At 35.8% G+C, this 26,550-nt stretch overlaps 1 long non-coding RNA gene across 1 annotated transcript; it reads right to left on the bottom strand.

Moving 5' to 3' along the window:
- Positions 1-600: 600 nt before the first annotated feature.
- On the bottom strand, positions 601-25,453 carry LOC137850119 (uncharacterized). Its single transcript, XR_011092275.1, has 2 exons — positions 25,320-25,453; positions 601-1,771 (listed from the first exon to the last, which is right to left on the bottom strand). It is a non-coding gene; the product is annotated as an uncharacterized lncRNA (long non-coding RNA).
- Between the last annotated feature and the right edge of the window lie 1,097 nt (positions 25,454-26,550).

Below are 26,550 nucleotides of genomic sequence, written 5' to 3'. Positions count from 1 at the left end.
TTACTAGTATTGTTTTTCACTTTTCTCACTCTGGCTTCTGAATACACTACCCCAGCTGCTTTTTTCATGAACTCTAAATTTTATTCATAACTCCTTAGTAAGAGAAAGCATCCCTAATAAAGAGGTAAATATGAAGTGGAGAGAGAAGGAATTGCAAAAAGGTAAAAAGTAGAAGGAATGCTTCAAAAATCTTGCTGAACTTTGAAGTTAAGGGTTGTCAAGCTTCAGAATTCTGTTACTTCATCAAATCATAGTAGCTATAGTTTCCTAATTATCTGCTCCAGCACAGTAATGAAATATTTTACTGTTAATATTAGAAAATAATTTTAGTATTTGCAATGTTGTTGTTTTGCTTTAGCTCAATTTTCAGATGAGAAAGATGGTAGCAATGTTATCCTTCACTAGCTGGCCATGCTGCTTCTGTAATGTTTCTAAGTTAGGTATTTCACTTTCCCTTCCTTTCCAATTATAATAGCTTTTCCTACATTTACTACATTTCTTTCCTACATTTTCCTACATTTTTTTTTCCAACTGTTTTTACAACATATGCTGTCTTACCCTTTGGAGACAATAAAATTCTAAGTTTCTTTCTGCATGGTGGATCAGTTCACACAATATGACAACTCAGGAATTTGTTTCCATTAATACTGCTAAAAAAAAAAAAAGAACTTCATTGTATCTGCCTGTATATATTGAATAACAGAATCACAGAATCACAGAATTGAAGGGGTTGGAAGGGACTTTAAAAGATCATGGGGTCCAACCCCCTGACAAAACAGGTTCTTTAGAGCAGGCTGCCCAGGTAGGTGTCCAGATGGGCCTTGAATATCTCCTGAGAAGGAGACTCCACAGCTTCCCTGGGCAGCCTGTTCCAGTGCTCCATCACCCTCACCGTGAAGAAGTTCTTTCGCATGTCAGTGCGGAACTTCCTGTGCTCTAACTTGCAGCCATTGCCCTTTGTCCTATTCCCACAAACCATTGGGAAGAGGTTGGCCAAATCCCTCTGTCTCCCGCACCTCAGGTATTTATACACGTTGATGAGATTCTCAGTCTTCTTCTCTGAAGAAAGTCTCAGTCTTCTTTTCTCCAGGCTGAATAGACAGTCTTTCTTCATAGGGAAGATGCTCCAGGCCCCGTATCATCTTTGTGGCCCTCCACTGGACTCTTTCCAGGAGATTCCTGTCTTTCTTGTACCTGGGAGCCCAGAATTGGACACAGTTCTCCAGGTAAGGCCTGACCAGGGCAGAGTAGAGGGGGAGGATCACCTCCCTTGACTTGCTGGTTGTGACCCTTTTAATGCACACCAGTATCTCATTGGCCCTCTTGGCCACCAGGGCACACTGCTGGCTCATGGTCAACCTATCATCCACCAGGACCCCCAGGTCCTTCTCCTCAGAGCTCCTCTCCAGAAGGTCGTGCCCCAGCCTGTACTGATACGTCCGGTTGTTCCTTCCCAAGTGCAAGACCCTACGCTGCTCTTATTAAACCTCATTTGTTTTCTTCCTGCCCATCTTTCCAGTCTGTCCAGGTCTCACTGAATGGTAGCACAGCCTTCTGGCATGTCAGCCACTCCTCCCAGCTTTGTATCATCGGTGTACTTGCTGAGGGCAGACACTATTCCCTCATCAAGGTCATCAATGAAGATGTTGAACAAGACAGGAACCCGTACCAACCCGTGGGCAACACTGCTAGTCACAGGTCTCCAGCTGGACTCTGCTGCCGATCACCACCTTTTGAGCTCAGCAAGTCAGCCAGTTCTCAATCCAGCTTTCTGAGGTAAGAAAGAAACTATTAGAAAGAAACTGAAAAGAAGATGTGATAAGGTTCTATATCATACAGAATAGTAACAAGATACAGGAGAGAAAGTTATTGGTGGAGTAATAATGGATAACTTTTGATGGGAAAAAACTCCCAAAGTAGACAAAGGTGTTCTCAATCATTAACTAAGCAGTCAGAGGCCTGAAGCTGCTGATGCAAGTCAGTAATTCATAGCACATTGGAGAAGAGACGTAAAAACACAGAGAAAGCATTCTTGTTTCTAGATAGTTGAAGGATTAATGTTGATGAGGAAAATTTAGAAATTTCAGGAAAGGCATTTAAATAGTAGATAGCATCATAGATATTAAGCTTATATTTTATTTTTGGTTTTATATTCTCTGAACCTCCAGTAAATCAGTAAATTAGATTTGTTTTGCCAAGGAAAGCTTTTTCATTCACCATCAACTACTAATATCAGTGTGAAAGATTTCACAGATGTCAAGCTCTGCTATGTCTGTCAAATTAATATTATCATCAGGAAATATGGGGCTCAATGCATAGAAGTAGCCTACAAATTCTGGAATTGTATAGAGCTATCCAGAGGGGAATGAAGGGGAACAGAGACATGCAGGAGAATAAAGAAATGAAGGCGAATAATAACTTTCCTAAAATGTCAAACTTTAAAGGAACTAAATGACTCTAAAGTTGCATCTGTACAGTAATTTGGATATGCTAATAGTAATTTTCTTGCTGGTCCCACCTCCAACAGTACACTTGTCCCTGCTGTGCTGAATAGCAACTGCCAAAATCAATGCCCCTTTTCAGTCACTGACAAAAAGCTCTGCTTTGAGCCAGTTTGCAGAACAATGGACCAAGGAGGTCAGCAGTAATACAGTGAGGAATTGAGTTTCTCCTTGTGCTGTTCTGCAACTCTTTTCATGTCTCTCTGACAAGTTGGGCACATTAAGAAAAAAAAAAAAAAAGATAATTTAGAATTCTTGCAAAGTCTAGAGCCGACCTGGGTACTCAAGTACACTCCAGTAAGAACATGAGTCTTGTGATTCACAGAACAGTATGTTATTGTACTCCAACCAAAATTTTTACTGTCATCAGTGACAAGAAAAAAAATTAAATATTTGAAATTTTACATAAGAGTTCCAATTGAAATGCTCAGCAACAATATATATATATGTATATCTTAAATACACAAGTTTTAAAAAAAATGTCTTTTAAGAGAAACTTCAGATTTTTATATGGCTTACTTACTATGGTGTTCTTTTTTGTACTTTGTAAAGTAAAAATTATTAAGGCTTATCTTACTCATGAAACAATATGCTACAAATGAAACATCAAAAGAATAGCCCTCTGCAGCAGATCATATTGTAATGCTTGCAAATACATTGCTACTGCCTAAGATTTTTGTACCTATATCTTCATTTTACAGGCAAGGTCGATAATGACTGTGCATATAATATATTTTATATGGATTTGTAGAGAGCCTTTGATCAAGTTTTACATGACAGGCCTCAGCTTAAAAACTGCAAGCTTCAGAGATCCAGATTAAGACACAAAAAAAGGATAAAGAACTGGTTAAAAAATAGACCAGTGATTATGTGTTGGAAAAAAATAACTTACTGTGGCTTTATGTGGGTCAGTGTTCATGTCTGAAAGTGTTAACATCTGCAGAATGTGTGAAGTAAGTAACAACACCTAGATAATTGCTCATAAATGCAAGGATGACACAGAGTAAGAGATGGACAGCAGCTTTCTGAAGGGGGAGGTAGTGTGAGGGGAGAAGGGGTACCTTCTCTTCAAGAAGTGTGGACACATTTCATCAACAGTAATTTGGGTAGCACAGGATCACTGCTGTCCTTGGAGGTGCTAGCAAGTGTATTAGGCAGCCTCCGTTTGTGCCTGGATTATCACTATGAAAAGCTGTTGCCTCCACAACAAGATTTACCTGTTCATTTTCCTGCTCACTTTCTCATGACCTGTATCATTCATATGGTCACCAGTGCTGTCCCATAAGCACTGCCACAGGCCAATGGGGGAGATAAGGATATATTACATCACTGAATTTCCTCTCTTGGGCAAACATCCATCAGAGATCTGTATAAATTCTATTAGTTTAAGGCACTGAAATAAAATAAAATATACCAGTAAAATTATGTCAAAGTCTACAGGCCTTTAAAAATGTTTATATTTGTTCTGTAGAATAAATAAATAAATAAATAAATAAATGAGTTTCTCACATTCATTTGTGTGCATTTCTCAAGTGTAGATTAAGTTGATAAATCTATATTTTAAAATGTAAATAAAAGTAGACCAATTTTTATAAAAGTGGCTTGTTCGTATTTCATTGATTTCATCTGTGGATACCTACTTTTTATGAAAAAACAATAATCTAGTTTAACGTTTCAGTACTTAAACACTGATCAGAGAGCTTAACATGGACATTTGAACTTAAAAATATGCAATATATCTCATACATGTACTACAGTAAAATACTTATGTCACATACATTTCCACATTTCAGAACTGGAATATATTTGAGTTATTCAGGAAAAAATAAATAAATACATAAATAAATACATAATAATAATAATAATTGAAAAAATAAAGCATAATTTGAAGATGTTTGGGTTTGTGGTAGGTCCTCAAGACCTTGCATGAAAGTATGCCCAAAACTTAGGACAAAGCTACATTCTGTGTGGAAAATGGAATCAAAACTAGCCGATCTGATAACAATGATTCCCTGTAAGAACTCAAATAGTGATTAGGCAGAGCAGCTGGGAAGGTGACTTCTATTTGTACATTTATGTCTTCACTACTCTTTTAGGACTACACAATATATTGACCTTATGCTGCCCTTTGAGTTTTATCCAGATTAAAGACTTAGGGAGAGAAGGGAGAGTGAGAGTTATGGCGTTCTTGATTTGAAGTAGGAACACATTTTTAAAGTATCTGCCATGATCTCCACCAAGCAGAGCGCTTGCCCCCAAAAGACTGTGGTGGCCCAAATGGAGAGCCTGTCCAGAACTGTGGCTATACAGGTCTCTGGCTGCAGGGAGTGGTGCTGCCGGGGGAGGGCGGCAGGTATTCCACCTGTATGTGCCTGAACACTCTTTGAGAGAAAAAAAAAAAAATAAAAATCCTGATATCTAATCTAAATCCCCCCAGGTGCAACTTGTGGCCGTTTCCTTGAGTCCTATCTGGGAGAATAGGCTGACCCCCTCCTCATCACAATCTCCCTTCAGGAAGTTGTAGAGTGCAATAAGGTCTGCCCTGATCCAGTTTAAAGCTCTCTCAATGAGTCCTGATAAATCCTGTGCTAGGATTCATTTCTTCCTTTGAGACTGGTGAGTTCCATTCACCAACAATAGGCCAGGGTTTGAGTAAACCAGCCAGGGTTTGAGTAGGCCCAAAACTGTGTTCATTTTTGGTCCCCTCGCTACAAGAAGGACATCGAGGTGCTTGAGCGGGTCCAGAGAAGGGCGACGAAGCTGGTGAGGGGCCTGGAGAACAAGTCCTATGAGGAGCGGCTGAGGGAGCTGGGCTTGTTCAGCCTGGAGAAGAGGAGGCTCAGGGGCGACCTTATTGCTCTCTACAGGTACCTTAAAGGAGGCTGTAGTGAGGTGGGGGTTGGCCTGTTCTCCCACGTGCCTGGTGACAGGTCGAGGGGGAATGGGCTAAAGTTGCGCCAGGGGAGTTTTAGGTTGAATGTTAGGAAGAACTTCTTTACTGGAAGGGTTGTTAGACATTGGAACGGGCTGCCCAGGGAAGTGGTGGAGTCACCATTCCTGGAAGTCTTTAAAAGACGTTTAGATGTAGAGCCTAGGGATATGGTTTAGTGGGGACTGTTTGTGTTAGGTCAGAGGTTGGACTCGATGATCTTGAGGTCTCTTCCAACCTAGAAATTCTGTGTGAAATTCTGTGTGAAACTGAAGTCTGTGTCCTTCACCTCCCCAGAAGGAATAGAATAAAACACTACTTGTGCTCCCACTCCTTGAACTATTTACTCTCAACCCCTGAAATCTTTTTTCATAGTTCGCAGGCTTCTCTGAGTGATTTCATCATTGTCCGTTTGAATTATGGGTAATAATCAGTGGGGTGAACCAGCTCCAGAAATTTTCTAGTTGGGGCCTGACACAGGCCCCAGGTAGGCAGCACACGTCCTAGACCTCAGGTCTGATCTGCAAATGGGGCCCTACACCACAAGGAACTGGTGTTCAAGAAGCACCTGGAAAAGGTACTACAAGATATGATTTAGTAACTTAGTCAGTAGTACTGGTGATGGGAGGACAGTTGTCTAAATGATCTTGTAGGTCCTTTCCAACCTTGTGTTTCTATGATTCTGTGATTTTATCTTTACTATGTGCTCAGATCCTTTGTATAATGACAGCCCACGAAGCAAAGCTGATTAGAATGTGATAGATTTAGCTGATACTGTTGAATATTTAAAATTCTCAGATTCCTCATGAACAAAAATTTGCAATAGAAAAGAGAGCTAGATTGTGAAAAAATCAATCTTCCTGTTAAAAAATCAGAGCAACTGAGCTCTTACTTATGTATCAATAACCCAAATTTGGCATACCTAAGCCTTCCCTTTTACTTCCAATGAGTTTTTCTTGTCAAAGCCTATTCAGTTCCTCTAGCTGAACATCACAATAATTACTCCTTACCTCCAAAATCTTACTATTTTATTCATTCTCTAAAGTGTTAAGTTTATATATTTTATTTTTAATGCTACACATTATGCATGAATATTCATGTAGTCATTGCCTTAATCCAAATGACATCCTCTCATATTGAGTTTTATTCACCAACTAATATTGCCTCTGTATATTGTGAAAATTTTTCTTTTCATAGCTTTTCAGTCTATTGATTTTCAATACTGACGGCTGTTCCTAAATCCTTGTATGTGAAAACAGATAACTTAAGAGTTTGGTTTAGTTTTTCTTTCTTATTGTGTGTGTGTTCCTTTTAACTAATTATCAGCCAGAACTGCACTGTCCAACTGCTTTTCTCAAATGCCGCTATGTAAACATCTCTCTGCCCTACTTGCAATGGATGTATTACAATTTCTTTTGGAAAAGTATCCTCAGTTCTACTGAGGTTAATTACTTTAGATAGGTTTTCTTAGATTTTTTTTTGAGTATATTCTTTTCAATTTCTTTTAATCACAAGGCAGATATTTTCACATCAAAGTTTCCATGTGATCAATGTCCTCAATTCTCTTAAAACTAAAGGAAGAGCAGTACAGAGAAAATGGAAATTAGCTCAGATAGGCACAGATTCTATGTGTATGCGTATGTTATCTCCTGGAAGCCTAAGGCATTTAGTCATTCATACCATGTCTGACATTGCCCACTCTGCTTTAAAATTAAAATAAAATAAAATAAAATAAAATAAAATAAAATAAAATAAAATAAAATAAAATAAAATAAAATAAAATAAAATAAAATAAAATAAAATAAAATAAAATAAAATAAAATAAAAAGATGAAACTGCAGAATGTTTAATAGCACAGGCCACAGTAGAGTGTAGTATTATTACACATACAGTAATTGGAGAAAGATCTTCTTCTAAAAAGATACAGGGAGAACATTGTTAGAGGTTTGATTAAATCTCTCCAAACTCAGTAGGATAAATTGCATCTTTTATCAAAAATAGCAGAAATTATTAAACTTATTAGTGAAGCCTCCAAATTGAAACAAAATAATTGTAGTTACTTAGCCACTTGAGCTTTCTGGACTAAAGACCTCTAGGATATAATGTTTGAATTGCAGAGGGTAATATGAAATCAGAAGGAGGAGAAAGAAAAAATAAAATAAAAGAGACAAAAATGGAGGGAAGAGTATGAAAGAAATAATCTAAACATCTGATAAAAGTAATTCTGAGAAAGGACTATGAAGAGTTCAGAACATGAATGAAAGAAAAATGTAAGCCAGAAAATTGCTTCTTGTCATTTCATTTCTATGTCATTCCAGCAAGCCAACATTTTGCCAAAATTTCTTCACTGAAAGGGTTGTGAGGCACTCGAACAGGCTGCCCAGAGAAGTCGTGAAGGCCCCCTCTCTAGAAGTGTTCAAGGTCATGTTGGGTGGGGCTTTGAGCAACCTGGTGTAGAGGAAGATGTCCCTGCCTATGTCAGGGGGGTTGGAAGTAAATGGTCTGTAAGGTCTTGTCCTACTCAAACCATTCTATGATTCTAACAATGTACTTGTCCACCAAAAAATAGTAGAGTCCTTTGTCTAAAAGAGAAACATTGAATTCTTTTAAAATTGGGTAATTAAATAACATTAGCACTTCCAATTTCAACTTTTTTTTTTTTTTCATCTATCTGACTCTGGTAGCTCAATATTGTTTACCTAGCAATTTTAATAAAGAGTTTAAAAGACTTATGTCAACGATATCCCATACAATTTTCAAATATACCTTCCAAAACTGAGTGCTATATTTTATTTCCTGATAGCGGCTTTAGTGATTTTGTGTAGTTCCTCACAAATGTAATTATCCTGTGATAAACATATTTACTTAAAGTTTCTAAAAGACCTATTTTCTTTGCTTCCTCATTCTTAATTAGTATTAATGCCACTTTAATTACTAATAATTATATAATTGTGAATTTTATTTAGAAAATAATAAATTAGGCAGGTAAACAACAAACACAGTATGTTTTAACCAATACTTCTGTTTGATATATTTTGCTAATGTTCTTTTATGGATCATGATTACTGTTCAAGAGATAAAAGTAGTTGCTGGCTAACTATTATTTTTCCAACTGTATTAATGAAGTTGGTCGTGTTATTTGCTGAGGTTACAGAATGATATTGAGCTCCAGAGCGACACTATAAAGCAGTAACTGCTGTTTTACAAATAGAAGCTAATTTATGATGTTTCAAAATAAAACACGTGAATCCTTCATATTTTCCAAATCACCAGCAATACTATTTCAACAGCTCTACATTATGTTTTCAAAAATGGATGCACTTCAAGAGATCTTTTTTTTCACTTTGCCATGGTGATAAAAGAAAATCTTCAGGATTACAATTCTTGGTTTAGAATATTATAAAGCCTCTGAAATAAGAAAGTCAATGCTTAGGAGACAAAAAAGATGACAGAAGAGAGAGGAAAAGCAAGAAACTAAAGATAAGGGAAACAACAGGAGGTTGCTCATTGAGCTTAGTGTCCTTATTTGCTGCTCTTAGTATGCTAAAAAATGTGCCAATCATAGAGGGAGGGGAAAAAAAAAAAAAAAAAAAAAAAAAGAGAGTGAGAGAGAAAGTCCTTTTAAATTCAATTTTTCTACACAGTAGTTGGATATTGTTGGGATTTTGTTTCCTGCATCTGTTTTCAGCAATTTTATTTTTTTCCCCCTCAGGTTAATATTTTAAAATGTAATTTGGTGTAAGCTAAAATGGAAAATAAACCTGATTATACATCTGTAAGTTATCATTACTGACATGTATGCAAACTGCTAACTAGTGCTGTGTGCCCTTCATTCAGCTTGTATTATTTCCTTGACAAGCAGCACCAAAATTACTTTGAAAAAGTGAAATACAGCCTTGAACTAGTCTCAGAGCTTATTAAATATTTAATAAGTAATAAGAATCCATCAAAGGATGGACTTTGCCTTACCTGTGACAGCTGGAGGCAAGAATTGCTTTACAACTTGGCCTGAAAAGTGATTCACTATGAAAATGACATGAGCATAAGAAGCAGGAAAGGAAAAACTAGTCTATTGGTAGCATTTAAATATAGAGCAATCTAAGAATAGCTTACATTGACTTTTACATTATAATTATAGGTCCTCAGGAGCTAGGCACTATGACTGCAAACATAGATATGTGCACTTATCTATGTGTACGAGTGTGAGTTGAGTAACACAGAAGACTTTGATCTGGTTTCAGTTGAAATTTCATCTTTCCTGCTTGGTCTACAAACTATCTGGACAGCATAATACCTGAGGAGTTTTGCTGCTCTTACTTTGCACATAATTAAGAAGGAATATGTAGATTATTGCTACTTTTGGTGAAACATACATTCAGCAATGCATGTCACTACCCTTATCCTGAATAAGAAAATAATTTTGTGTTTCAGTGAATATGTTAATCTTGGAGTTTCTCTCCAATTATTCCTATCCTGCAAAAATCTAGATTACAATCAATTCAAGAATCAGTTTTCTAATAGCTACTGGTCACGTGTAGCATTGGAAACTGTTCCTTTAAATATTTTTCTTGGGGGGAGGGGAGATGTAGTAAAAACAGAAGGTAAATTACCTGTCAATAAATTTCCAACTGTCATGTAGAGTGAAGCACAGAAATGAGTTGTTAAAAACTGCATCTTTGCTGTTAAATCCCTGAAAAGGTAGAAGATACCCAAGTAAATCTGTGCAGTGATTCACCCAATGGTGAATCAGTGGTTCACCCAGCAACAATCACAAGTGCAGAACACAAAGAAAGCAACCTTTTGTCCTACAATCACCAGCTCCACTGCATTAGATGACTTTTTTTTACTTTTTTTTTTTTTTTACAGTTTTTTAACTTTTTTTTTTTTTTTACTTTTTTTTTTTCTTTCCCATTAAATCAGAGAAGGTTCTACTTTAAAAAGCTGGGGAGAAATTTTAGGAACATGGTATTACGCATATAGTTAAGTAAGTGGGAGAGTGGCTTTCAAGTAGTGAAATTTCAAATAAAATGTGTGACAAAAAATTATGAATGTCATAACTCAAGAAATATATGAGGTAGTTTATCTCTGAGTAGGAAGAATTGATCAAGTACAGGAAAAAGGCCTGAGAGTAGTAAATTAGCCCTTGAAAAGTAAGTAGGAAATTATCAAGTAAATTAAATTATCATCAATAATGAAATGTATAAAGTATATAAATACCCTAACAAAAACGAAAATTCTAATTTAATATAAGAAAAGGCACTCAGAATCAACTGAATGCGCAGTTCAGAGCTCAAGAACACCAATACTACACCAGTTTTATGAAAATGAGTAGAGGTGAAGATGATGAACACAGTAAAGGGAGGGGGAAAAAAACTATTAGTTGGATCTGTTTGCAAACATCTGCAGTGAGTACTATGAAGAAATCAGGACAACTGCGGCACTTCTAGCATAGATGAATCATTTAGCGAAGCAGTGGAAACTAGAGTATAGGTAGACTATCACACTAAAGCAACATTCAGTAAAGTAACAAAATAACATTTAGTTATTTAAAATGAGACAAAGGTGCATTACCAGTGCATCAGAAGCAGAATTAACACTAAAATACAAGTTATGAAACATAAACTGTAAAGTTATATTCCTGAACTTCCAATGGTGTTCTTATTATCACTAAATGTGCATACGAGAAAGATGTATGAGGAAGAGAAAAATAAGAAAAGCTTTTATAAACAAGAAAAGAAGAATGTTCTTGGTCTACAAATGCATCTAGACGGATAAAACAAAAGATATATTTTCAAATTTGGTACTGTAAAGCTTTAGATGCATAAATTCTAGGATCATAGGATCATATGCCTTGCAGAAGGAAGATGTCTTTGAGGATGCATTGGAGTTATAAAAGCAAACAAAATTATCTTGTTTTGTGAGTCTGGTGGAGACAGAGAATAAGAAATAGTAAGTATCAGCGTATACGTGCTCATTCAATCCTCTCTAGGTCTTAGGCAACTGAGTTTAGGATTGTCGTGGTTTAACCCGGCTGGCAGCTAAACACCACGCAGCCGTTCGCTCACCCTCCCCCCTCCCTCTCTGGGACGGGGGAGAGAAATGGAAAGTGAAGCCCGTGAGTTGAGATAAAGACAGTTTAATAAGACAGGAAAATAATAATAACAAAATAATAATAAAAATAATAACAATAATAATACAATGGTGATAATAGGAAAGTAATAATAGTATGTACAAACAAGTGATGCACAATGCAATTGCTCACCACTCGCTGACCGATGCCCAGCCTAACCCCGAGCAGTCCGGCCCCTTCCCCCCAGCTAGCCACCCCTATATATTGTTTAGCATGACGTCAGATGGTATGGAATACCCCTTTGGCTAGTTTGGGTCACCTGTCCTGGGTCTGTCCCCTCCCAGCTCTTACTGCACCCCCAGCCTGCCCGTTGGCAGGACAGAGCAAAAGGCTGAGATGTCCTTGGCTTAGTATAAGCACTGCTCTGCAACAATTAAAGCATCGGGGTGTTATCAGCACTCTTCTCATCCTAAGCCAAAACACAGCATTCCACCAGCTACTAGGAAGAAAATTAATTCTGTGCTAACTGAAACCAGGACAAGGATTAAAAAAGAGATTCCAGTCTGCTTCTGCTTTCAATCCAGAATCTGGGATAGACCACTGTTCAGAAGTAATTGCAGAATTCAGAATGCAGAAACAAATCATAACCAGTTATATGAGCATTCAACTGAGAAAAGTTTAGTATCTGTGCCTACTAACTTTTATTGATTCACTTAATTTAAAAAAAAAGTTTATCTGGAAGATCTAGGGAGGTGACAGTATATTCCAATAATGGATAAAGGGAGGCCTTTTTTGCTGTCACATTTACATCTAGAAAAGGACTAAGAATGACCTAGACAGTTATACAGGCAGAAAATCTTTTTTAACAACTCTGAGACTTCAGTAAATATGGATCAAAACATATGGCTCCCATTAGATTTGAAACCACTCTGAGCCTTTTACAGTGTCTGATATTCGTTGGGTTGACTACACAATAAAATTGTATATGAACAGTATGTTGCAGTTTTACTGTCTCGAAATATAAAAGATTTTTATAAAACAAATAATGCTTTACATCTTTGGCAGAGGTTTTAAGACATCTCTGTGGTATTTATAGTGAAGGCAGGAAGACACAGTGTTCTCATGAGCTTTTGTACCTTTTAAGTTGGAGAAGTTAATTTAGATATCTCCAAGGGTGAAAAAGTCCTAGGCATCTCCAGATAGTCACGAAGACAGTACAAACCAGGGAGAAGATCAACTTTTCTTACAAGACCTAGGTTGTTCTCACACATAAATGGTCCATATAGCATACTGACTGATAACTGTTTAACTAAGTCCCAAGAGGCCCCAAAAGTAAAGAATTCCTCAACAGTGTTTAGAATTTTTGCTTAAAAAGTTTAACTGTCAATCTTGACAAGATGATGAAAAACAAATTTCTTGTGCTTTATCACTGTTTATGTTTCATACTGCTTTTCCTTCTACTAAAAATGCTTGTTAATGCTGTGTTAAAAAGTACTTTAAATATGTGAATTATCTTAATTATTTAATATATTTCATGGTAAAGTAGTGCATTTAATATGGTGTCTGTTACTTACCTACTCTACAATCAACAGAAAGCTAAATGGAACCTATTACTGAGTGCAAGGCACTTAGCACTTCCTTTGTGGAGTAAAGAAATGCTCTTTCATCCATTTGATTTCAAAAGGCAGAATTAAATTATGGAATATAAATAATATCTAAGCTGAAGGGTCTGAGACCTAGATCATCTAACATAACACTCAGGTATATGATTTCTACTGATTTTTATGGTAGTTATGTACCTGAATACTTCTTAGAATTTGGACTACCCAGCATACCCAGAAATTACACAAAAATGTGTGGTGGCAGATGGATGTCCCAAACTTGTGTCCTAATAATTGAGCCCGACCTCAAAATCCATTACATATATATCCTTCAAAACTAAATGAATCATAAATGAATTCTTCCACCATGGCAGAGTTACAGGTAACTGTCTCAGTGCAAGAGAAGAGAACAGATCAAGATGAGGATTGAACACTCATTGTTTTAATTGGTCATTTCTTCACTATACTCCTCTCTTGAAGATACTAGCAAAGACAGCTGATAGCATAAAGCTATACCCACACTATTCTGGCAATGAAATTTAAGGGGTAAAACAAAACAAAACAACAGCGTTTTGTTTCTATTCCCTACCACAAATTAGGTAACTGTGTGTGAATAAAAATTGTTACTTTACATATAAAATGTGGATCACATTGCATTAAAAAAAAATCCATTAAACTGAACATTTTATTTATGTATTTATGAAAACAAAAACTTACACAGTATGAAAGTCAGTTCCATTCTCTTTCGTATAATTTTTTCCTTTACAAAGTAGCATTTTTCAAGGCCAAGAGTGAAGGTGTTATTTGCTTAATGTTTTCTCTTTGTTTTAATCATGTTCCAAGGACAATCTTTGTGAAAGAAGTAGGTATGGTGTAAAGAATAACTAATGAAGTTAGGAGGAAGGATTCATTGTGTATTTTCAGTAAAAGGAACTTTCCTATTCAGTCTTTCAGGACCTGATCCAAGTCTCATTGAAGTCAGTCTGATTCTTTACTCTGATTATTCGATACAGAATCAGCAGAAACAAAGTAAACAAGACACATCCTAATAAGTTCCATAGGAACTACGATCTTGCCTACAAAAATCAATATAACTTCTGTATCTGATTGTCTTTCATTGTAATCATTGTACATGAAGTACCTCATACCTCATACCCTCCAGATTCAGATATTGAGACCACTAATTTCATCTACTCATCAGACCACCAGTCCTTAAAACCTGTATGTTCTCTGAAATACTATTTACAACCTGCAAACTTCTAGTAACATCTGTACCTGAGTTTCTTATCCCATAGAAAATTCAGATTTTGTGATTCAGAGACACAAACTTCAGACATGTCAGCATCTGATTTCTTGGAATGTGGCCCACTAAGACTTATTACCATGCATTCCCATTTATACTCTGCATGGCAAGAAAATATAACCAGTAAATAATGTAACTGATCTAACCAGTAAATAAAGCTAAATATTATAAATCAAAATTATAAATAAAAGTAGTGGGTTGGCCCTGGCCAGCAACTAAGACATCACCCAGTCACTTGCTCAGTCTTCTCTCAGCAGGATGGGGGAGAGAAATTAACAAAAAAAAATAATTGTGGGTTGAAATCAAAACAGTTCAATAATTGGAGAGAAAAGGAGAATGAAAAATGGATAAGAGAAAGTACAAGACATGGCAAGGAAATGGAGGGGAAGGATAGAAAGAAGGATGGAGAGTGAGAGAGAAAATGGGAGAGATAGAAGAGGGAGAGGAAAAGGGTGAGGGAGAGCGAGAAAAGGGGAAGAGGGTGGGGAAGGCAGAGAGAGGGAAGGGAAGAAGGAGGGGAGGGAGGTAGGAAAAGGTGGCAGGGGAGGAGTGCAAAAACAATCATTCACCACCTTCTACCAGCAGGGTGATACCCAGTCAGTCCCCCAGCAACAGCTGCCTTGGAAAGAATAAGCCCCAGTTTTATTGCTAAACATGACTTCATATGGTGTGGAATATCACTTTGGTCACTTGGATTCAACAGTCCTGACTGTGTCCCCTCACAGCCTCTTGACTTGCCTGTTCCTAACCCACTTGCAGCTGGTTAAGTGTCAGAAACAGAGGAGGCCTTGATGTTGTGCAAGCACTGCTCAGGAACAACTACAATATTGATGTGTTATCAATCATGTCGATCATACATTGATAAATAATGTATCTGAGAAAACTCTATAGTCTGGTATTTGGGGATTCGTCTAGGAAAGAAGAGTTCTGTTTCCTGTTCACAAGGCTGTTTCTTTACTTTAACACACAGCTGTTTAATATAATTAGCTGATTAATCTTTTACTTTGTCCATCTCTTTCTTGCCCAGTGAATCCTGAATTCCCTGCTGCAACATGCTTTAAGCATGTGAAATAGAAGATGCCTCTATCTGCAAAAGTCTTGTATCTGTTGTTTTAAGAACATGGTAATGGGAGAAGCATGTTAATGTTCAGGTTGTATTGTCCTGGTTTCAGTTAGGACAGAGTTAATTTTCCTCCTAGTAGGTGGTAGGGTGCTATGTTTTGGCTTAGGATGAGAAGAGTGATGATAACATGCTGATGTTTTAATTGTTGCAGAGCAATGCTTATACCAAGCCAAGGATGTTTCAGCTTCTCACTCTGTCCTGCCAGCGGGCAGGCTAGGGTTGCAGCAAGAGCTGGGAAGGGACAAACCCAGAACAGCTGACCCAAACTAGCCAAAGGGGTATCCCATACCATCTGACGTCATGCTAAACAATATATAGGGGTAGCTAGCCAGGGGGAGGACGGCCGGACTACTTGGGGTTAGGCTGTGCATTGGTCAGCGGGTGGTGAGCAATTGCATTGTGCATCACTTGTTTCGTACACATTATCAGTAGTAGTAGTAGTACCATCATTATTATTATTATTATTATTGTGATTATTATTTTTCTGTCTTAATAAAATGTCTTTATCTCAACTCACAGGCTTCACTTTCCTGTTTCTCTCCCCCATGCCAGAGAGGGAAGGGGGAGAGTGAGCGAACAGCTGTGTGGTGTTTAGTTGCCGGCCGGGTTAAACCACAACAGTCCATGGAAAATACTTGTGATTTTAACAGGAGAATCAAGAAAAAATCCCTTTGAAGAATCGAATGGCTTAGAGCTTATCACAGAATCATAGAATCTTTAAGGTTGGAAAGGACCTCCAAGATCATCTGATGCAACTGCCCGCCTACCACTAAACCATGTCCCTAAGCACCACATCTAACCTTTCCTTAAACACCCTCAGGGACGGTGACTCCACCACCTCCCTGGGTAATCTGTTCCAATGCCTGACTCCTCTTTCTGAGAAGAAATTTCTCATAATTTCCAATTTATCAACACAAATTAGAGGAATTGGAACAGAACTATCAGTTTTAATTTATTCCTTTATTTCACAGTAAATCAAGTGTGGGAAACCACCTTTCTTGATAATAACTCAATAAAGCATTTTTATTCATGAAGGCATAAGGGTCTTATCATGAACTTTGAACTGAACTACTGACTTTAAGCAAGAGATCTGGAGTAGGGGTTTTGTTTTGTTTTGTTTTGTTTTGTTTTGTTTTGTTTTGTTTTTTGTTTTTTCCTTTTGAGTATATGCAAAAAATCCAGGGACAGTCTAATTCTTAATTCTTGTCTAGGTAATTACCTACTAAGTAAGTTAATCAGCTTTCTTACCTACAGAAAGGATGCATGAGTAAACGGCAATTTTTGACACTAACACCTTGAAATGAGGAATAATGTAAAGTGATGGATGAAACAACATGTATAGCAATAAGCCACTAAGAAGATTCACTTTCCAGTTCTTGAAAATGTGATTTTAGATCATTTGCACTTCCATTTCTTCAGCTGAAGTTTTTGGCACTACAAAAACTTCTGAATTACTATTTCTGTGTCTTAGACAGCTAGTGACACTATATGCCGTCTTTTGCTACTAATTATCCAGAATAATTTTCCTGATACTTTAAGACTACTTACAGCTTCCTATCAAATCCTTGTTTCCAGCTACTACTGATGGTTTTTTGTTTTTTTTTATACTGTAAACTTAAACTGATGATTATCTGAAAGATTGTGTTCCTATCACAAAAGTAATTATGCTGTGCTGCACCTTGACTGTACTTTGGCTTGACTCTGAGGGCCACTGCTATGCTGCAGCTGGCACAGCTGGCAGCAGCACACCTGCTGAGTAGCGCAGGCTAATGAGAATACCTCACAGCAGCATCTCTTTTCCTTTATGCTAGTGGATAATATAGCTCTTCAGCAGAGGAAAAGTCCTTGTCTCCATCTGCAAAGTCCTAACTCTGTCCAGTTCTTTCACAAGCCTGTTCACCACTTGCCCTGAAGTGACAGCTGCAGTTAGTGTGCATAGAGAAACCCTGCATTTACTTACATTCCACATGCTCTTTTTCAAGCCTTTGTACAGTTTTTCATAGAATTTCAAAATACAGGCATACAACCCAAAGCAAAAACTATACTTTTGCTACTTTACCTTTGTAAGTAGAAATGTAACAAGTATACAACTGGCTACCACAGGCTTTGAAAATGGTCACTCAATATTTGCTCACCTTTATGTCAGAAACAGTAGAATGGTTAAAAAGTGCATGACTCCAGCAGACCTTTACATACCAGTTGTTGATGTTCTAAAGAGTCACACATTGACAATGAAATAGCATGCAGTATCACAGCCTTGAGAGAATTTGTATAAAGAACGGGTATATTATGTATAACTATATTTTCTAAAACAAACACATATTTGGTATTATGTTCATTTACTTTTTTAAAATATGTATTAAATACATATTGGATAAAAAAGGATTTTTCATCTTCTAAGAAACAGATATATGCATAGACTATGGTGTCTAAAGTTTTATATAACATGCTAGGGGTGTGACTATGAGATAAAAAGCTTTTTTATATTACTTTTATTTTTCATTAGGACACTTTAGGTATCAGCCATTTGCTAAGTTTTGAGTATAATCCTTGTTGCATGTAGCAATTTCTTCCCATAAATCCTGTATCTAGAATGTTATTAATAACAAACCCTTCTCATCTTGTCACTGAGAATTAACTAGCAGAACAATTTTTAATCTTTATAGAAAATGAAACAACACTGAAACTGTACTTATATGTAGACTTTGAGTTGTAGCTGTACCAAAATGTTAAATATAATGATTGCATAAACAGAACTATTCAATATTTCCTTTTATGTGATTAACCCTAATTAAACAGACTTTCAGTGTTAATTGCCTGATAATTATACTTGCAGTTTGGTTAGGATGGTGTTTTCATGAATACTTTCAAATTTTGCCTATGTCAGCTTCAGATACCTGTCTGTCTTTTATATTTCTTCAGCATTAGATAGCTCCAAAAAGACAGAAATGACCACCTTCTTGACAAAAGTCAAAGTCTCATAACATCCAGTCATCCTTTTTTTTTTTTTTTCTTTCCCCAGACACTCTGTAAATGAGTAGGGGGGAAGTACAGGTTTCAAAGGTTCTTATTAACATGCATTATCTGGCAATTACTGATTCAGAATGTCATTCTCTAAAGTGATACTCTGAAATAACTTTGATGTTCTTTGACTTTTTCAGTTTTTTAAAATCTGTATGAGTGTTATAAAGCTGATTACTAGATATTCAATAAACTAAATATTTATTTGAAAATAATACTTTTATTTCTACTCATATGTGAAATTTAGCAGGTATTCTTAATTATTTTATATTTATATATATATATTTGTAAGGCTTTTATCCCATGAAATAAGATCAGAATTATTATTAAAGAAGTTAAGAAAATGAATGTCTTGTAGATACTTACTCCAATCAAAAGAAAAAATCTATCTCATGTACACCACAGTTCATGGAGCTTTGTTGCCTTAGATGTTCTTCTCCTTAACCTTTAAAAATATTTAAATACTAATAGCTGTATATCACAATTCATAATATTCTTGTAAAGGTAACAAACTGGATTGAATAAAACATAGTTCTTGCATGTTAAGTATTTTGAATCATTGGATTTTACAATGTTTTTACATTGTTTTATGCTGTTTTACACTGAAAATCTAATACTTTGTCTATAAGTACACATATTTTGTGGTATTCAATCATTTTTGTTCTAGTTCTACTTTTTGCTGGATAACGATAAGTACAAATGATAAAGAACTATATGATAGTAAGCACATGAAGACATGTTGTAGGTATTGTTTTAAAGAAAGGAATATTCAAGATTTGTGTATATCCATAGACTGTACAAGCTTTAACCACAATTGCATAGAGAGGACAGCAGCAAATAAAGTCCACATACCTTCATATGGAGCATGGAACTCTTACACGTTTGTCATGTGTCAGGGTTCTTATACATCACACTGTTCCTTGTAGGGTCAGGACTTAACTGGGCCTAGTACAATCTGACACAAACGTACTAAAGAAGGCTCTTGTGCTTATCCAAATGCTAAGTGAGTTTTTTGTTCAGACATTTGCTTGTACTTAGCTAATCTTAGGACCTGCCATCACCAACACACAGATTGTACATCACTGAATTTGAATAAATAGAAAAGCTATCATAGCCATTTGTTTCTCCTTTAGAAAACAAACAACAATACAACTGATGGTGTAATTTGATAACCATCAAATAATAATGCTTACACCAAAGATCCAAATTGGATGTAGATTTATAAATTTATTGAGTTACAGCAGTTATTTCAGTTACTTAATCATTTCAGTTTGAATACTCTAGTAGCTGGTTAGAAAAATTATGTTTAAATGACATTTCAAACAAAGATTACTTTTTTTTCACATTTTTAATGTGTGGCACAGAGTTGTCATTCTCTGCCAAAGCTCCCTACCAGCAGGGTAGTTACTAGTTTACTGAAATAGCCTTGATCAGCTCCACCTAGACTTTTACTTCAAGGCATGCCCAACATTGCATCAGACACTCCACCAGAATTCAATCAGCATAATATAGCTGTGAAGATGAATCCAGAGAAAAGGAGTCACAACTCAGCGATCTCTGTATCATCAAAGAGATTAAATTAGGAATGTAAACCTGCCAGAACTTCAAGAAGTGAAATATTTGTATAGATGCATGTGTAACTGTAAGCAGACTTTGATTCTGAAGGCTTTGGTGAAATACATGAAGTAACTCAAGTTTAGTATCTCTCCATAAGACAGTCTAAAAGGTTTGTTCCTACCTTAAGCAGGACTTCTAAAGTTTGTCCATGCTATGGCTAATAGAAGTTAAAAATAAGTACCAATTTCTTTTGTTGGCCTTGCCCTGGGCAAACCAAGCTTATGGAAAATGAATATGAGTAATTAATAGAGTCTTCTTCTTTATCCCAGTATAGAAAATTTTTTATTTCCCATAGAAGAGAACATAAACTGCTTTAAACAAAACAGATAATAGTTGTAGTAATTTGAAATGAAGCACAGTTGAAACTAGAGCTAGTTATGCTTACATTTATTCTCCAAGTGAGTGCTGCAAGCTAGGAAAACAAAAGAATTTAAAGGTTCTACCTTGTACACCTCAGGGTTATGGGGGAATAACAAAGCCATGAGCAAGGCTATTCAAGATGATGCTTTATAGTACATGATACAAAAAAATGTACACAAACAGTATCTCCTGTAAAGCTGTAACCAATACAAGGTATGCAGCATTGAGAAGCTGTTTAATAGGTTGTGAACACACCTGTCACAGTGCAACAATACCTCATGACTGCTCCTGCCCACAGGATTAAACATATACAGCAAGCATTGTTAAATGGTGGTCGTCAGTGGGAGAAAATGAAAATCTAAACATTACTTTATTGCATCTTTTTGCATTCATAGACACGCATAAAGCATCTGTGTCTGGGCCTTGTGCAGCTTTAACTGTGTGGCTACTTGCCACTCACCTATGCTCTCTTTGGTGACACAATTGTAGATTTGCTTATTCTCTTGATGACAGTACACATCCCCCCTGCTATGTAAAAGCCTATTAGCACCAGTACTTAGCAAATGGTGTCAGGACAAATCTGGGCTGTATGGAAATCAATGAGAAAGCTTTTCATTGATTATAGTGAACCTTGCAAAACAGGGTTCTTACACTTAAGCTTATTGCATTTCTTTTCATCAGCATTCAGGAGCTGAAAGGATTGATCTCACAACACCTTTTATTTTTAATTTACTTATGATGGAAAATTCTTTAATTAAAAGACATGGTTTGGCAAATAAAAAATTGTGGGAAGTTATTTGTGGAATGAAATTGCTGTATTTACTATTCCTAAACACCCTGTCTTACTGGAAAAGTAGTTAGGACATTTTTGCATGTATTAATATACATTTAATAAATTTCAAAACAGGCTGAGGACATGCTGTTGCAAATACTTCCTTAGTCTTGCTTCCTGTGAGCATGTGGAAGGGATATACTATTTATAATATCATATTAAGCACCATAACACACACACACACAAAAATTAATGACCACTGAAATACATCTCTTCTTGTTTAGTGTACTCAATACTGTTCAGTGCTTAGTGCCCTAAACACTGTTTCATTCTTGAAAATAAATCACAATTTTTCACATTTATTATTTTATTAATGTTATTTATTTTAACAGAGTAAAAATAATTTTATTCAAATTCATTTTAAATAAGTAATTTGATCTGTCTGATAAAGAAACAGTAGAATACTAATAGAAAAGTACTATTTAGGACATTTAAAAGTTGGTTCATTTATTTGATTGATTGATTCTTGGCATATTCTAGTATTTCACTGAAGATTAAAGAGACAATTCTAAACTTAAATAGAAATATAAACCTTTGAAATTACCAGTGAAAAATAAGAGTTTAAAAACATTCACTCTGAGACATCAAAACTCTGTATTTCAAATAATTTTATTTCAATCTTATTATTTCATTATTTATGATTTTTAGTATTTATTAATGTATATACCAGCAAATACTTTTACTTAATGCATAAAAATTTACTTTTATTTATAATCTACTCTGAATTTACTGGTTTTGCTCCTTTGTTGTTAGTGATATACCTTAATGAAATATTTTATATTCGCATACTGCATTTAAAATAAACCCTGTACCATTTAAAATACTTGAGCTAGACTGATTCTGAAAGTTATTATACAGGACAATGAAAGGTAGTGTTTTAATTCTGGGCCTGATGAAAGACCAGGATATTTCCACTGGTTGAGTATCAGCTACATACTGTGATGTCTTGATTCCATCCAATTGATTCCATCCATCACTTAACAACTTAAATACTTGCTTTCAGTTGGTCACTCCTGACTCCCCTCACAGTCAACAGAAAGAAAAATGTTGGCTGTGATTCATATGACTACAGGTGATATGATTTCTGCCTAAGAATTCATCCTATAGTTCACCAACACTTCCAGACGTAGATGTCAAGATTTTAAAGATAAACACTATTGGATCAGATGAATCCTAGCCTCAGTACATCTTCTTTATTCAAGCTATTTAAGAAGAAAAATATTGTGCAAATTCTATAGACATTCATTGACTCTTTGTAAGGGGAAATAGCCATTGACTCATGCTTTGAAACACAGAAGGATGCAGCATGGCAGTGAATAACTTTTAGTGACTATAGTGAAGTTCTGAAGAATGCAGATTTCTATTTTCTTGAACAGTAAAATGAGGATAGATTCCCAGTTTCTTTCAGTACTGGCACTAAGTTGCATCAGGGTTGTGTAATTGTTGCAGAAAGTACCTTTTATACCTTGTTTACCTCTTCTTCAAAGTAGTAGAGTCCCCATCCCTGGAGGTATTTAAGAGACATGTAGACATGGCACTGCAGGACATGTGATTGGACCAGTTGGTTGTTGGCCTTGATGATGCTGAAAGTCTTTTACAACTTAAATGATTCTGTGATTCTAAGGACTCTTGGACGAAGGTCTGGCTCTTGGAGCGCCATGGAATGAATACAGATCTTCAAAGGAGAACCTAATTTGGTTCATGTTTAAAGTAATTTTTACCTCACTGCCAGGAAGTCAGCAAAGAGCTGTAGAAGAATTATTTAGATTTTGCTCACATTATTTATTTATTTATTTATTTATTTATTTATTTTGAGACCTGCAATACTTAGACTTGATTGAAAAATAGATTGTTTTTAATGCATTAATAACAAACTAGGAAATTTGCAAAGACTGTAAAATTCTGAAGAGTGACACATTTCCTGCCAAACAGGTGCAAAGATACATCTTCTAATCTAACTGAAGATTTTATTTTAGCTTTCCACACTTACAGTAACAGGTACCTTTCATTCAAAGTAGAGGTAATCTTAGACCATATTAGGTTTTCAATGCAATATGAATCATACTTTCCTTTCCTCATCCCCAGCAATGGAAATATGAATTTGAATTATTGGAATAAGAAAATTATAGGTAATTTATGTTTGTTGTAGTCTTGTTTCTATGATTTTGAGAGAAGATGGCCATAATTTGTAGCCCTGGTAACAGGAACTGCACATCCATTTGTTAAAGCTGACCCAACAAACTGCTTGTCCCTCTGGATTTTCACTGGAGGGAGGGGGAAAAAAAAAAAAAAAAGAGGACAAAAAAGAGATTAACTCATTAACACATCAGATTAACCCATCATTTGGCTATTTTCTTCTTGTTATTGTTTAATTATTCAGGTAACATTAGAGAATAAAATATTTTAAAATGAATTAATTACTAACTGCTTCTTCTGAGCTATTTTTGTCTCAATTTTAACGAAAAAAAGTTGTCTTTTAAATCATAAATATTTCATAATAATAAAATTTCATAAATACTCATATTAAAAAAAAAATCACCATCCATTTGAGAACATGCTTGATTTCATCATATGTCTATCATCATCTATTCAGATTGGCACCTAAGAGCCTGCTAAACATTTGTTTACAATTGTAGCAAATCTGGACTCAGCAGTGGGAGTAATTACATGTGACCTGAAAAAATCCTAGAAGGACCCCATGTTTTTGTGAATGATGTGAAACATGTCCCTCTGTTCTCACTGTAGTAAATAGAAATAAAAGTTATTTAAAGCTTATAAAAGGTGCTTCGTAACTTCTACCATCTTTTCCTTTGTTAGCAACAGTTTACAGCTGAAACATTAGTCAGTTAACTTCAATTGATTTGATGTGATGGAGCAGTCTGTGTTATAAATGCTGTTCCGTAAATCACACACGATTAAATACAAAGCTTGTGATTTTTTGATGTGATACCAGTAGGGTATCACATCCAGGCTGTAGGGTTTGCCTTTATTATATACAAGCTTTTTTTTTTTTTTTTTTTTTTTTTTTTTTTTTTTTTTTTTTTTAATGTCAATGTCTGCACTTCAGTGTGAAATATCTTTGAAATATCACTGTTGAAAATTTATCTACTCCCTGAAATATTCCCATTCTAACAACCACATTCCATTACCCACCTTTTTTTCTTAAGCACGTTGTTCTGTATGTGAATCTAGTGTTCCTTTTACCCATTACCCTGCATAAATCCAATTTCTCAGCCATTTTGCACAAAGTAGCGAATTTCATCCTCAAATCCATTTAATACATATTTCTTCAGCTCTTAAATAAAACAGTCAGTTACCTAAGCAACTGAGATATCACTACATTTTGCTAGCCAGAAGAAGATTCATGCACCTCTGCACAACCTTTATACATCATATTTTTCAGGTAAATAAGACACAAACAAAAGCAAACAAACAAAAATAAAACCAGAACTCCTGTATTGATAGACAGATTTGTCCAAGGCTATTTACTTGCACTGCATCAGGTTTGTATTGAGTCACTGGATATAATACATTTCCAAGTTCCTAATACCATTTAATGGCTGATCATAGGTTCCAGGAAACTTTCTAAGACAAACTTCTTTAGAATAAAATCAAGTTAGAGCCTCTCTTTGTAATGGAATGCCATATGGTGCTGCTGCCAACACTGTAAAATCAGTGTATCAGCCTCCTTGAGACCCAGCTGCCTACAAAAATTTGCCTTTATTTCACTGTAGTTCAATTTCATGATGGCAGGATTTGCGACAATGCACAAGAAAGGGAAACAACACTGATTTAGCTATGCAATTTCTTAAACTGACAGTATTAGTTTTTAAAAAATAAAGCACAAATCTATCCAAGAATTAAGCATCCCTGTTCCTTTAGCTGCAGCGCGGATTCAAGACTTAGGTTGTGTTTTCAGGGGAAAAAAAAAAAAAGCACTCTGGCCTTATTAAACTGCTTACCTGGCTACTGAGAAGAAACTTCCCCGTTTGCAGAGAGAACTTTCCTCTTTAAAACAGCCTGTAACTCCTTTCAGCTCTCTGAGTATATGCTGCATATTTTCTAGCTCTGACATGAACATGCACTCTTTCAGATTCTGGGCAGAGAGTTGTTCAAAGTCAATGGCCCTGCTGCTAGCAAACCCATTGATCCACTGGTGTAGAGCCATTAAGTGTTGATGGCCCTTGATTGCTCTATCAAAGTTTCCCAGCTATAGTCTCTTCACTAAGTGTCAACCTCCTGCTTTAAAACGAATGCTCTAAGCTGCACTTAATGTTACCTTCAAAATGAAGTGTAAAACACAACAGGGTATTCAAAAAAGAAAAAAAAAAAAAAAAAAAAAAAAGGAATTATACACTGACAGCGACATAACCCCAAACCCTCACCATTTTTCTTGGCAATTAAAAGAATGTAGGTTACTCTTTTTGTCAATTAATATACTTTAAAATCTAACAAAGAACAGACTTTGAAAGACTACAGTAAGTGTGAGAATGGGACAGTGAAGTGCATCTCTGAGCAAATGGATGGATAATAGTTCTCTGACTTCATAGCAAAAAGGACAATCTGTTACTAAGGCTGAGCTAAATGAAGGGCTATAAGAATCTCAATTATAGTCAGCCATGTGGCCAACCTATTGTAAGAGTAAGAGTTGTATATAAGACTTTTTAATGATCTCAGTTCATCTCACTGTTTGGCACAGTGCATAGGAGTACTGATGATTTGCACACTCAATCGATGAGTAAATCATCACAATAAATTATTGATTTATTTCATCCTATTTCACCCAGTCAAGTGTATAATTACTCACAGTTCTGGAAACACATAGACTTCCTAAAATCAAAATATGTATGTAATCACCATTGCTTTTCAGATTAGTTTTAACCGTTAACTAATAATTTTCAGACTGACATTCCAACTAAAATAACCCTCCCTTCACTGAAAGCACATACATATATCAAAACAACAAATGGATATATTTTATCTTCAAAATATATTTTATCTTTTATATTTTATCATCTAAATAGTTGCCAGATGCTCAGCTGGTGTAGTATAGCTCTATTAAAGACAATGTCAATTTATACCAGCTGGTTCATATGACTACATGCCTAGGTGAAAGTGAAATTTTGTTATTTGTATACAGAGTTCTTGGTTCCACTTACTTGATTCTTCTTAAATGATAGAAAATTAGAGTCA

Source organism: Anas acuta, chromosome 1 (assembly GCF_963932015.1).
Source record: "Anas acuta chromosome 1, bAnaAcu1.1, whole genome shotgun sequence".
NCBI classification, from domain to species: domain Eukaryota; kingdom Metazoa; phylum Chordata; class Aves; order Anseriformes; family Anatidae; genus Anas; species Anas acuta.
The sequence above is the reverse complement of the archived record's forward strand: the minus strand, read 5'-3'. Positions and strand labels throughout refer to the sequence as shown.